At 43.6% G+C, this 10,507-nt stretch overlaps 1 pseudogene; it reads left to right on the top strand.

The window, feature by feature from the left end:
- Positions 1–6,666: 6,666 nt before the first annotated feature.
- LOC105748646 (40S ribosomal protein S10-like) lies at positions 6,667–8,084 on the top strand (annotated as a pseudogene).
- Positions 8,085–10,507: the final 2,423 nt, after the last annotated feature.

Here is a 10,507-nt window from a genome sequence, read left to right as displayed (position 1 = left end):
ATGAGATCTCCCCTTTCTGGTCTTCCAACTCCATTTTAAATGAAGTTTCTATTCATTAATTTTCACACTGCCATCTGAAGCCTGTCAGTCTCACCTCTCCTCCTGGCTGCCTTTTCCACTTTTTCTGTTTATAAGTAGTGTCCTGACTGGACTGCCCACCAAGTTCCTCTTTCTGGTCCAAGGATTACCAGGATGCTGCACACCCTGAGAGGAAGGAAGTCCTTCCTGAACTAGCGCTCCAGCTGTGCACATCCCAAAAGATGTCTTCCTCCAACTGTGTCCTTGTGATATTGTGATATAATAAGAAATATATATTTGGTCTTCCTCCCCAGTTTCTGGTACAGAGCTCCTAAAATCCTTGTAATTTCCTAAGTGATAAGAGCTGAAAGGAACATCTTTTGTTATAGTATTTAGTTTTTGTCCCCAGTTTCTGAAATAGCTCTAGAACAATAAAGGTGGAAGGAGTATATTTTGTTATTCATAACAAGCCCCTTCCAACCAGAAAAAAGTTTATGTGAATGAAGTGATTTTTGAAAAGTCCCTAAGGATGGGGGCTTTTTGCCAGGGAAACCAACCATGTGATTAGAGGGTTGGAACTTTCAGCCCCACCTCCCCAGCTTGAGGGAGGGGAGAGGAGCTGGAGATTGAGTTAATCACTAGTGGCCAATGATTTAGTCAATCGTGCCTACCTAATCGTGCCTCCAAAGGGATTTGGAGAGCATCCAGGTTGGTGAACCCATCCACATGCTGGGAGGGTGGCATGCCTGGAGAAGGCTTGGAAGCTCTCTGCCCCTTCCTACACACCTTGCCTTGTGCAGCTCTTCCATTTGGAGGTTCCTGGGTTGTATCTTTTTTATTTTTTTAATAGTTGATTTACAATGCTTTTTTTACTTTCAGGTATACAGCAAAGTGATTCAGTTCTTTCACAGATTCTTTTCCATTATAGTTTATTACAAGATATTGACTTGTAAAGTTAACGTCAACTTTGCCAACCACCTTGACTTTTATGTCCCACCTCTACATTTTTCTTCACTGTTTACTGAGCACCTACTGTGTGCTGCTTAATGCAGGGGACACAACTAAATTGTCCTCCTTAGTCCTGCTTAGAACATCCAGCTCACAACAGCCCCGTTTTTGGGGGGTGGGCCACACCACGCAGCTTGTGGGATCTTAGTTCCCCTACCAGGGATTGAACCCCTGCCCTCGGCAGTGAAAGCACTGAGTCTTAACCACTGGACCACCGGGGAATTCCCTGTGCTATACAGTAAGATTTTGTTCTTTATGTGAGTTGTATCTTTTAGAATAAAGTAATAAACATGTTTCCCCGAGTTCTGTAAGCTGTTTTAGCAAATTATTGAACCCGAGGAAAGAGTCATGGACACCTCCAGTTTGTTGCCAAGTAGGACATGAGTTGTGGGTAACCTATGGACCTACTGCTTGGGATCGGCATCTGAACTGGGGACATCTTCTGGGACTGAGCCCTTACCCTGTGGGTTCTCATGCTACCTCCAGGCAGATAGTGTCAGAATTGATTTGAATTATAAGACACCAGTTGGTATCTGCAGAGAATTGGAGAACAGCTTGGTGTGGAAAACCCACTGGTTTGATGTCATAAGTGTTGTGAGTAAAAAGAGAAATGAAGTTTTCTCTTTCATTCCTTCTTCCCTCCCTCAACCCTACAAAATAAGGCAGTCCTTTAGAACTGTCCCTTTAGACTCACAGACAAAACAGGAATATTTCCTTATTATACATTGCTATGGTTTCTGGTCTCCATACAATATGCACGGATTTTGTTTATAGGTGGGGGGAAGCTATTTTTATTTAAAAACAAGAAAGAAAAAGTTATGAGACAGCAATCCCAGTTTTATTTAAAACAAGAAAAGAAAAAATTGTGTGTGTATAAGAAGACACTGGCATTTATGGTAGACATTGCCAGTGATAGGATTACAGCTCATTTTAATGGTTCACTTTCATCATTTTCCAATTTATTACAAAAATAATTTTTTAAAAAGATACATCATACATAGCATCCTCATATTTTGTATTTTTTCATGGTTCCTCAACGATCCACCAAACTGTAAGGAAATCATGCGTGAGAAGCATGCAAGTCAGATTGACTTGTCTGGGGACCAGAAGCACATCAAATAATCCTAAAAACACTTATCAGAGGTGCAAAAATAAAGAACTAAGGATCTGGACCCAAAGCCAGGCGATGTAGCTGTGTTCCCAGTACATTAAGTAGCACCTGACACACAGATGGTGCTGAGTAAATGAACAAGAACTCTGCGTGGCCTCTATTATGCCAAAGTTATCCTCTATGACACTGTGCATGGATTTTCCTCTCTTTTTGGTCCATTCTGTGGGCCTCTAGAGAAGGAAACCTCTCTCCCTCTTTCCTCTACCAGGTAGGACTTGGCATGTCCGAGGAAGCACAAAATGTTTTCATTCTTGAAAAGAGTGTTGGAAACTGTGTACACTTCATGGTCAGTTAGACTTGGCCCCAAATCTCAGCTTCCCCCTTTCAATTGAGGTCCGCTATCTATGGAGCATCTGCATATATCTATGCACACAAACACACTAGGATTACAGAGGAGCTTACCACCTAGCTATGCAATTCTCAGGGGTACTGTTTTCTCTTCTGTCAAATGAAGCTGATAATTACTAGGCAGGGTTGCCTGGAGTATTAAATGAGACAGTGCTCAGAAAGCACCTAGATGCTTGGCAAACATTAGCTGCTGTTGTTGTTATTATTGTGTTGAATTGGATTTAAAGATAAATGACTGTCCTATAATGTTTTCGGAAATCAACAAATGTCTGAGCCCCTATATGTCTATGCCAGGCACTGCACTAGGTAGGAACTTTTAGGATTAGGAAGGTGGGTACTATGCTCCTAGAAATCATTATCCATATCTTTACAAAGGTAATCATGTTTTCCTTGGTGACACCAGTCTGGGGATAAAAATTGTCAAAAGTACAGTCCTAGAGCTGTATTTCTTAGGTTCTGCCCAACCTATCTGATCATAGGGACCCCAAGTCTTCTCAAATTCCATTAAAGGCAGTGTGTCACCTTTGCTGGCCAATGCGTCCTCTCATCCTGGCATGTAGTACCACTCTTGCTGGCAAAAGTAGAGCTGATGAAACCAAAACCATGCAACTCAGACTGGGACTTGAACCCACGGTCTTTTAATTGAGATCACACACCTGGTCTCAGGACTTAATGAAGCTCAGGTTCTTGATGTCTTGTTGCAGAAAGAATTCAGTGAGAGACAAAGTGATAGGTAAGAAGTGGATTTATTTAGAGAGAAACATACTCCACAGATAGAGTGTGGGCCATCTCAGAAGGTGAGAGGCCTGAAATATGTCATGGTTAGTTTTTATGGGCTGAGTAATTGCATAGGCTAGTGAGTGGGAGGATTATTCCAACTATTTGGGGGGAAGGGACAGAGATGTCCAGGAATTGGGTCACTGTCCACTTTTTGACCTTTTATGGTTGGCCTTAGAACTGTCATGGCACTGGTGGGTGTGTCATTTATCATATGCTAACGTATTACAATGAGCATATAATGAGGCTCAAGGTCTACTGGAAGTCAAATCTTCTGCCATTTTGGACCTAGTTGGTTCTAACCAGTTTTTGTCATGTCCTATGGCTATGTCATTCTTTTAAAGATTGTGCTGTGCTCCCTTCCCTCTTGTTTCATTGACACCAGATGAGGTCTCCAATCCTTCTTCCTGGGTCTAGTTGCTTTCTAGACACTTTCCCTGTACCATCTATCTTTCTACTGGGATTAGGTCCAGACAAGAGCATGAGAATCCCCACATGAATGTCTCACTGGAGTGAATACAGTGAGGCTTCATCTGTGAGGAGGAACCACAGTAGAACAGCCATTCTCCTCCAACAGCTTATAGAGTTGCTAACAGAACTGTTTTTGTTTTCATCTCTCCTTTCCTCAGGACTCTTTCAACAGTCCTGATGAGGAGACCATGGCGAACAACACAGTCCCCACTGTAGGGGAGCAGAAATTACCACTGTGAAACATGTCTCTTTGGCATATTAATTGTTCTAAGCTGTTATTTTCTGAGAAACAGCAAACTTGGGAAGAGCTCTGGAAACCAAGTAGGAGTTGCTCTTTTGTAGGAAACTTTTACATTTGTAAAGAAAATCTTCATCTGTAAGGGTGTCTCCCTCTCTGTGCCTGGAAGAAGAGGATGATAAAATCTCTAGAAACAGTTATCAGTGGAGAAGGCAAAGACTTTAACCTGCATCACAATCACCCTTGTCTTACTGTGCTTTTCCTGGTAATCTCCCATAACTGACTCTCCCTACCATCAACCCCTCTTTTGTCTTTAGCTGAGGTTGGTATTTAAGGTAAAAGCTTGGATCATTTTAGCAAGTTACTTGGATTTTCTGTGTTTCTGCCATGTATACATGTTATTAAACTTTGTTTCATTTTCTCCTGTTAATCTGTCTTATGTCAATTTTAGTTCTTAAACCAGAAGAACCTAGAAGGGTAGAGGAATATTTCTTCCTCCCAGACCCTGCTTTCCTCTGGGCTGATAACATGGCTCTCTCTGCCTGACTTCACTTCCCCCAGAGGCCTCCTTTGTTCTTCCTTTGATCCTTTCCTGGACAGAAGTTCCTACCAAACCTCTAGACACACCCCACTCCTGAGTCCTTAGACTCTCAAGATGGAACCCCTGCTGCACAGTAACTGAAATACAGGCAGAGCAAAAACTATGCTATTTTTAAAATCACATCTCGGTAACTAAGCCCTAGACCCTTTAACTGTACCCCAAGTAATGTGATTTCAAGACCCTTTAGTTCTTGGGTCATCCTCTCAGGACACTTTATAATGTGTCAATTGTTTAAAAAATTATTCGTACCTTTGTTAAAATGTTAAGGAAGACTTTATTCAAGACTATTGGAGGGCTTCCCTGGTGGCGCAGTGGTTGAGTCCGCCTGCCAATGCAGGGACACGGGTTTGATCCCCGGTCCGGGAAGATCCCACATGCCGCAGAGCAACTAAGCCCGTGCGCCACAGCTACTGAGTCTGTGCTCTAGACCCCATGAGCCACAACTACTGAGCCTACATCCCACAACTACTGAAGCCCGTGTGCCTAGATCCTGTGCTCTGCAACAAGAGAAGCCACCACGACGAGAAGCCCCCAAACCACATCGAAAAGTAGCCCCTGCTCGCCGCAACTAGAGAAAGCCCATGTGCAGCAACGAAGACCAAATGCAGACAAAAATTAAAAAAAAAAAAAAAGTCTATTGCAGTCAAAGTACTGTAATAGGGGAGAAAGATTCAGCTCATCTCCAAATACAACCAAGATAGTTGGGGATTTATAGCCAGTGAGCTGAGTGAGGAGTCAGTGGATGGAAAATTACTAGGAGGCAACATCAAGAGTAGAAGGAGTCTAAGTAAACTGACTTAGCAGGATTCTTGCTACAACTGGGCTAGGTAGGCTGAAGATAAGACATGGGCCAAGGTCAAGACCTAGTTGAAAATAGGTCTTAGAGGAGCCTAAGTTTGGTCAAGGAGAGAATCTTTGTTACAATATTGCCTGTTTTAAAATGTGGGTGCTGCAGGAATTCCCTGGTGGTCCCATGGGTAGGGCCTGGGTTCGATCCCTTGTCAGGGAACTAAGATCCCACAAGCTGCACAGTGGCCAAAAATAAATAAAATAAAATAAAATGTGAGTGGGGAAACTGAAAAATGTAACACAGACATGATCTGATCAGTGCATGGTCTAGAAGGGTTCTGTACTTTCTTGATACGAATGCTAAATTTCTGTAATGTCTAAGGTTGATGTGAGATTGTTGGGTAGCCACAGAATCCCATTATATGGTTGGCTCATAATTAAGATTGCAGGCAACTAAAACATCAGGTGTTTACTCACAAGAATTCTCTCCTTTCAATCTTTCCATCATCGTACTACTAATGCTGAAAACTTGGCCTCTGTGCATCAGTACGGAATCAAATCTCAGAGAGTTTTGGGTGAAGTAGAAAAGAATAGCTTTATTGCTTTGGCAGGCAAAGGGGGACACAGTGGGCTCATACCCTGAAAAACTGTTTGTCCCAACCTGGGAGGATTTGATGAGTTTGATAGCAATGGTTCAAGGGCAGAGGAGTTGCTGATTAAAAAATCAGGGTGAAAAAAAAAAAAAAAAAATCAGGGTGTGTGCAGGGCCTGCACTCTTTTAATCTGGTCTCAGGTGGTCTCCTGATAAGCTTCTCTAGGTTATCAAACTGTGATCTTCTCTGGAATGAAGAATGCTAACATCTTCCATTTGTTGGGGGTTTTAGTTCTGTAAAGAGCTCAAAGATATTGTTATGTGTATCCCTTCAAGGGGAACCAGGACCTTGCCCCAAGGCTGTACTTGTTTGTTTCAAGGCTGCACTTATTGTTTCTTGGCTGCTCCTCCCTTGTCTCTGCATCCCCTCCCTTCCCTGATTAGCAACTGTTCAAATCTGCCCTTTGGAACTCAGGGAAGGTCATGGAGGCTAGAGTCTATTCCCTACAAACAAGAAACAGGGAACACGGAAAGCCTTCTGTGCCCAGGAGCCCCAGGGTCCTGCTAGGTTTCACTACCCAAATAATCTTGCTCAAATATAGACCTGAGTGTTTTCCAGCTCCAGCCCTGGAGGGTACAGAATCAAGATCTTCATGCCCAAGAAGAACCAGATTGCCTCATATTGACTCATTTTTAAGGAGGGACTGATGGTGGCCAAGAATGATATCCACACACCTAAACACCCTGTGGGGGAGGAAGACATTTTCCTCTACCCTTCTAGGTTCTCTTGACTGGTCTAGGGATTAAACTGACATGAGACAAATTAACAGGAGAAAATCAAAGTTTAGTAACATGTACACATGGGAGAAACCCAGGAAAACTGAGTAACTCACCAAAATGGCCAAAGCCCTCATCTTGAATACCACTATCAGCTAAAGACAAAAGAGGATGTTGAGGGTGGGGAGAGTCAGTGACGGAAGGTTATCAGGGAAAGTAAGTAAACAAGGGTGAGTGTGATGCAGATTTAAGTCATTGCCTTCTCCATTGATAAGTGTTTCCAGGGATCATGGTCATCCTCCTCTTCCAGCAAGGAGGGAGACACCCTTGTAAGGTCAGATCTTAACAAACGGCACCACGAAACAGAGGAAACCTTCAAGTGAGCTTTATTAGGGAGCGCTCCCGGGCGAGGTTCACTGGTCCGAGAGAAAGGGGCCAGAGAAGTCACACCCGGGTGAGGGTTGGGCAAGATTTTATAGGGGAAGAAGGGAAAGGGGTGTGGTGAATCTGGGAGGGCGCAGGGTATTCCTTATTTGGTGGTCTTTTCGGGTATCCTGGGGGACCGTTAGTCCCGCCCCTCGAAAGGCGGGAAGGCTGGGCTGGGTTCAAAGTCCCCAGGTCAGTTCCTGGAACTGGGTGGTCCGGAATGTCTCCAGGGCAGTTTCTGGAACTGGGTGGTCCGGAGAATTTAATTTCGGTCTGATGCAACCTGTGAATCTGATTGTGTTCCCCTGCCTCGGGCCAGTTGGCCTTACAACCCTTACAAATGGAGATGTCCCTTACAAAAGGGCAACTCCTACTAGGTTTTCAGAGCCCTTCCCATGTCTGCTGTTTCTCAGAAAATAACCACCTCAAAATAATTAACATGCCAAAGAGACATATTTTGGGGTGGCAAATTCTACTCCCCTATAGCCTGGAGCTGGCAGATAAGAATGTGCCCAATCTTCACATTATGAAGGCCATTCACTCTCTCAAATGACAAGGCTATGTGAAAGAACAGTTTGCCTGAAGACATTTCTATTGCTACCTTACCAAGGAGGGTGTCCAGTATCTCTGTGATAACTTCCACCTGCCCCCTGAGCCACAGCTGTCTTGAGACTGGCAGGTCAAGGCCCAAGGGTCTGGAGAGAGAGTGACCTGCAAGACTCACCTGAGGGGATGCCTACAGAGACACCTACAGAGAAGTTCTGTGCCCCCTGGTGTGGACAAGAAAATCAAGGCTGGGGCTGGGTCAGCAACCAGATTCCAGTTTAGAGGTGAATTTCATTGTGGATATGGTCAGCTACCTCAGTAAAGTTGGAGGAGATTGTTTTATGTTAAATAAATCTATAGCCAGAAAAATGTGTGTGTGTGTGTGTGTGTGTGTGTGTGTGTGTGTGTGTGTGTGTATTTATATATATATAACAAGCAGAAACCTGTGGGACCCTTCTGGGTACAAAAGCCCCTGTGTCCCATTTCTTCTTTGTAGAAAAAGGCTTTGGTCCCCTAAGACTCCCTTGAGTTCCAAAGAGCAGACTCAAACAGTTACTAATTAGGGAAGTGAGGAAATGTAGAAACAAAGGAAAAGCAGTCACAAGCAAGTTCAGCAGTAAAACAGTTTTAGTTCCTCCTCAAGGGATATACATAACAATCTGATGCATATCTTCGGGTTGTTATGCAGAAAGTAAGACCCCCCCACCCAGGTAGAGAATGGTGACTACATGCTGACCCCAGACTGGTTGGAACAAGAAGGTTGATGATTAAGATTCCTGAAATATCACCATGTTACCTCACAACCAACCAATCAGAAGAAAGTCTGTGAGCTACAACCCTCACCCTAAATATTGCCTTTAGAAACCCTTCCCTGAAAGCCACCTGGAAATTTTGGTCTTTTGAGCATGAACTGCCCATTCTCCTTGTTTGGCACCCTGCAGTAAACACTGTACTTTCCTTCACCACAACCTGGTGTCAGTAAATTGGCTTTGCTGTGCGGTGGGTGAGCAGATTCAAGTTCAGTTCAGTAACAATATCAACTTCCAATTATCTACCCAATAAAATCCATCCACTTTAGCACAGCACATAAGCCCATCACAGTGGGATCAATTAGTGTTAGTGAATTCTCCCATGTAGGGAAGCAGAATTTGTCATCCCAAAATATGTCTCTTTGGCATATGAATTATTTTAAGCTGGTTATTTTTTGAGGAACAGCAGACATGGAAAACACTCTGAAAACTGAATAGGAGTTACCCTTTTGTAAGAAATATTTACATATATAAAGGGAAATCTCCATTTGTAAGGATGTCCTCTTCACTGTACCAGGAAGAGTAGGGTGACCAGTACTCAAGAAACTTATCAATGGAGAAGGCAAAGACTTAAATCTGCATCACAATCTCACCCTTGTTTACTGTGCTTTTCTTGGTAACCTCCCAAACTGACTCTCCCCACCCTCAATATCCTCTTTTGTCCTTAGCTGAAGAAGGTATGTAAAACTCGGCCATTTTGATGAGTTACTCTTTTTTTCTGGGTCTCTCTCATGTATACATTTTATTAAACTTTGTTTGATTTTCTCCTGTTAATTTGTCTCATGCCATTTAATTCTTAGGCCAGCCAAAAGAACCTAGAAAGGTAGAGAAAGATGTCTTCTTCCCCAACACCCACGTTTGAGAATCTCAGAGTCTAATCCAGACTCCCCAGAGAAACAGAACCAACAGTATAGATAGAAAGATAGACATAAAAGATTTATTATAAGGACTGGCTCATGAAGTGATGAAGGCTGAGAAGTCCCATGATCTGCTGTCTGCAAGCTTGAGAAACAGGAATGCTGGTGGTGTAATTCAGTCTGAGTCCAAAGACCTAAGAATTAGGGAGTTAGTGGTGTGAGTCCTGATCTGAGTTCAGAAGCCTAAGAAGCAGGAGTACCAATGTCCAAGGGCAGAAAATGGATGTCTCAGCTCAAGCAGAGAGGGCTAATTTATCCATTCTCTACCTTTTTTGTTCTATTTGGCACCCTCAATGGATTGGATGCTGACCACCCACACTGCGGAGGGCAATCTGCTTTACTGTGTTCACTTCTTCAAATGCTAATATATTTCAGAAACACCTTTGCAGACACACCATCTATCAGGGCATCCCTTAGCCCAATCAAGTTGACACATAAAATTAACCATCACAGGAGGGGTAGGACCTAAGGTAGCTTGGCAGGGGTGGGGTCCTACTCAAGACTCCAGAAAAATCGGGGCACAGATGCCAAGAGCCATGTTGTGGAGGGCTGCTGAGATCAAAACCAGCAAGTGAGTCCCGAGGTGATCAGGTGCACTGGGCTGAGAGGAGAAGCTGAAACACTAACTCCCAGTGAAGGAGGTTTCAAGCAGCCATGGGAGAAAAAAAGAGCGAAAAGTACCCATCAAGGTAGGCAGGGGGTGGATGGAGGGGTTCTGGGCAAATTCTAGAGACAGATTTAAGCTCCTACAACGGTTCCCTCTCATTACTTAAGTGTGAGTCTGTGTGCACAGGCCAGTTTTAATTACAGGTGTTGAAAAAGTTCTGACAGAATGAGAAATTCTAAGTTTTTGAGACTGTGCAGCTGTGAATTAGATTTATAACAGGGAGAGCAGGTAGGTTTTATCTCAGGTGTCAGCTCCGACAGATGATTGGCTGTCTGAGCACTGAGTTGAGAAGGATTCTGAAGATGTGTTTAAACTCAACAGGGAAGTATGTCCACATAGGTTGGTGGCACCT

Source organism: Orcinus orca, chromosome 11 (assembly GCF_937001465.1).
Source record: "Orcinus orca chromosome 11, mOrcOrc1.1, whole genome shotgun sequence".
In the NCBI taxonomy this organism is placed as follows: Eukaryota; Metazoa; Chordata; class Mammalia; order Artiodactyla; family Delphinidae; genus Orcinus; species Orcinus orca.
Note: the sequence above shows the minus strand (reverse complement) of the source record. Positions and strands in the feature narration are given on the sequence as shown.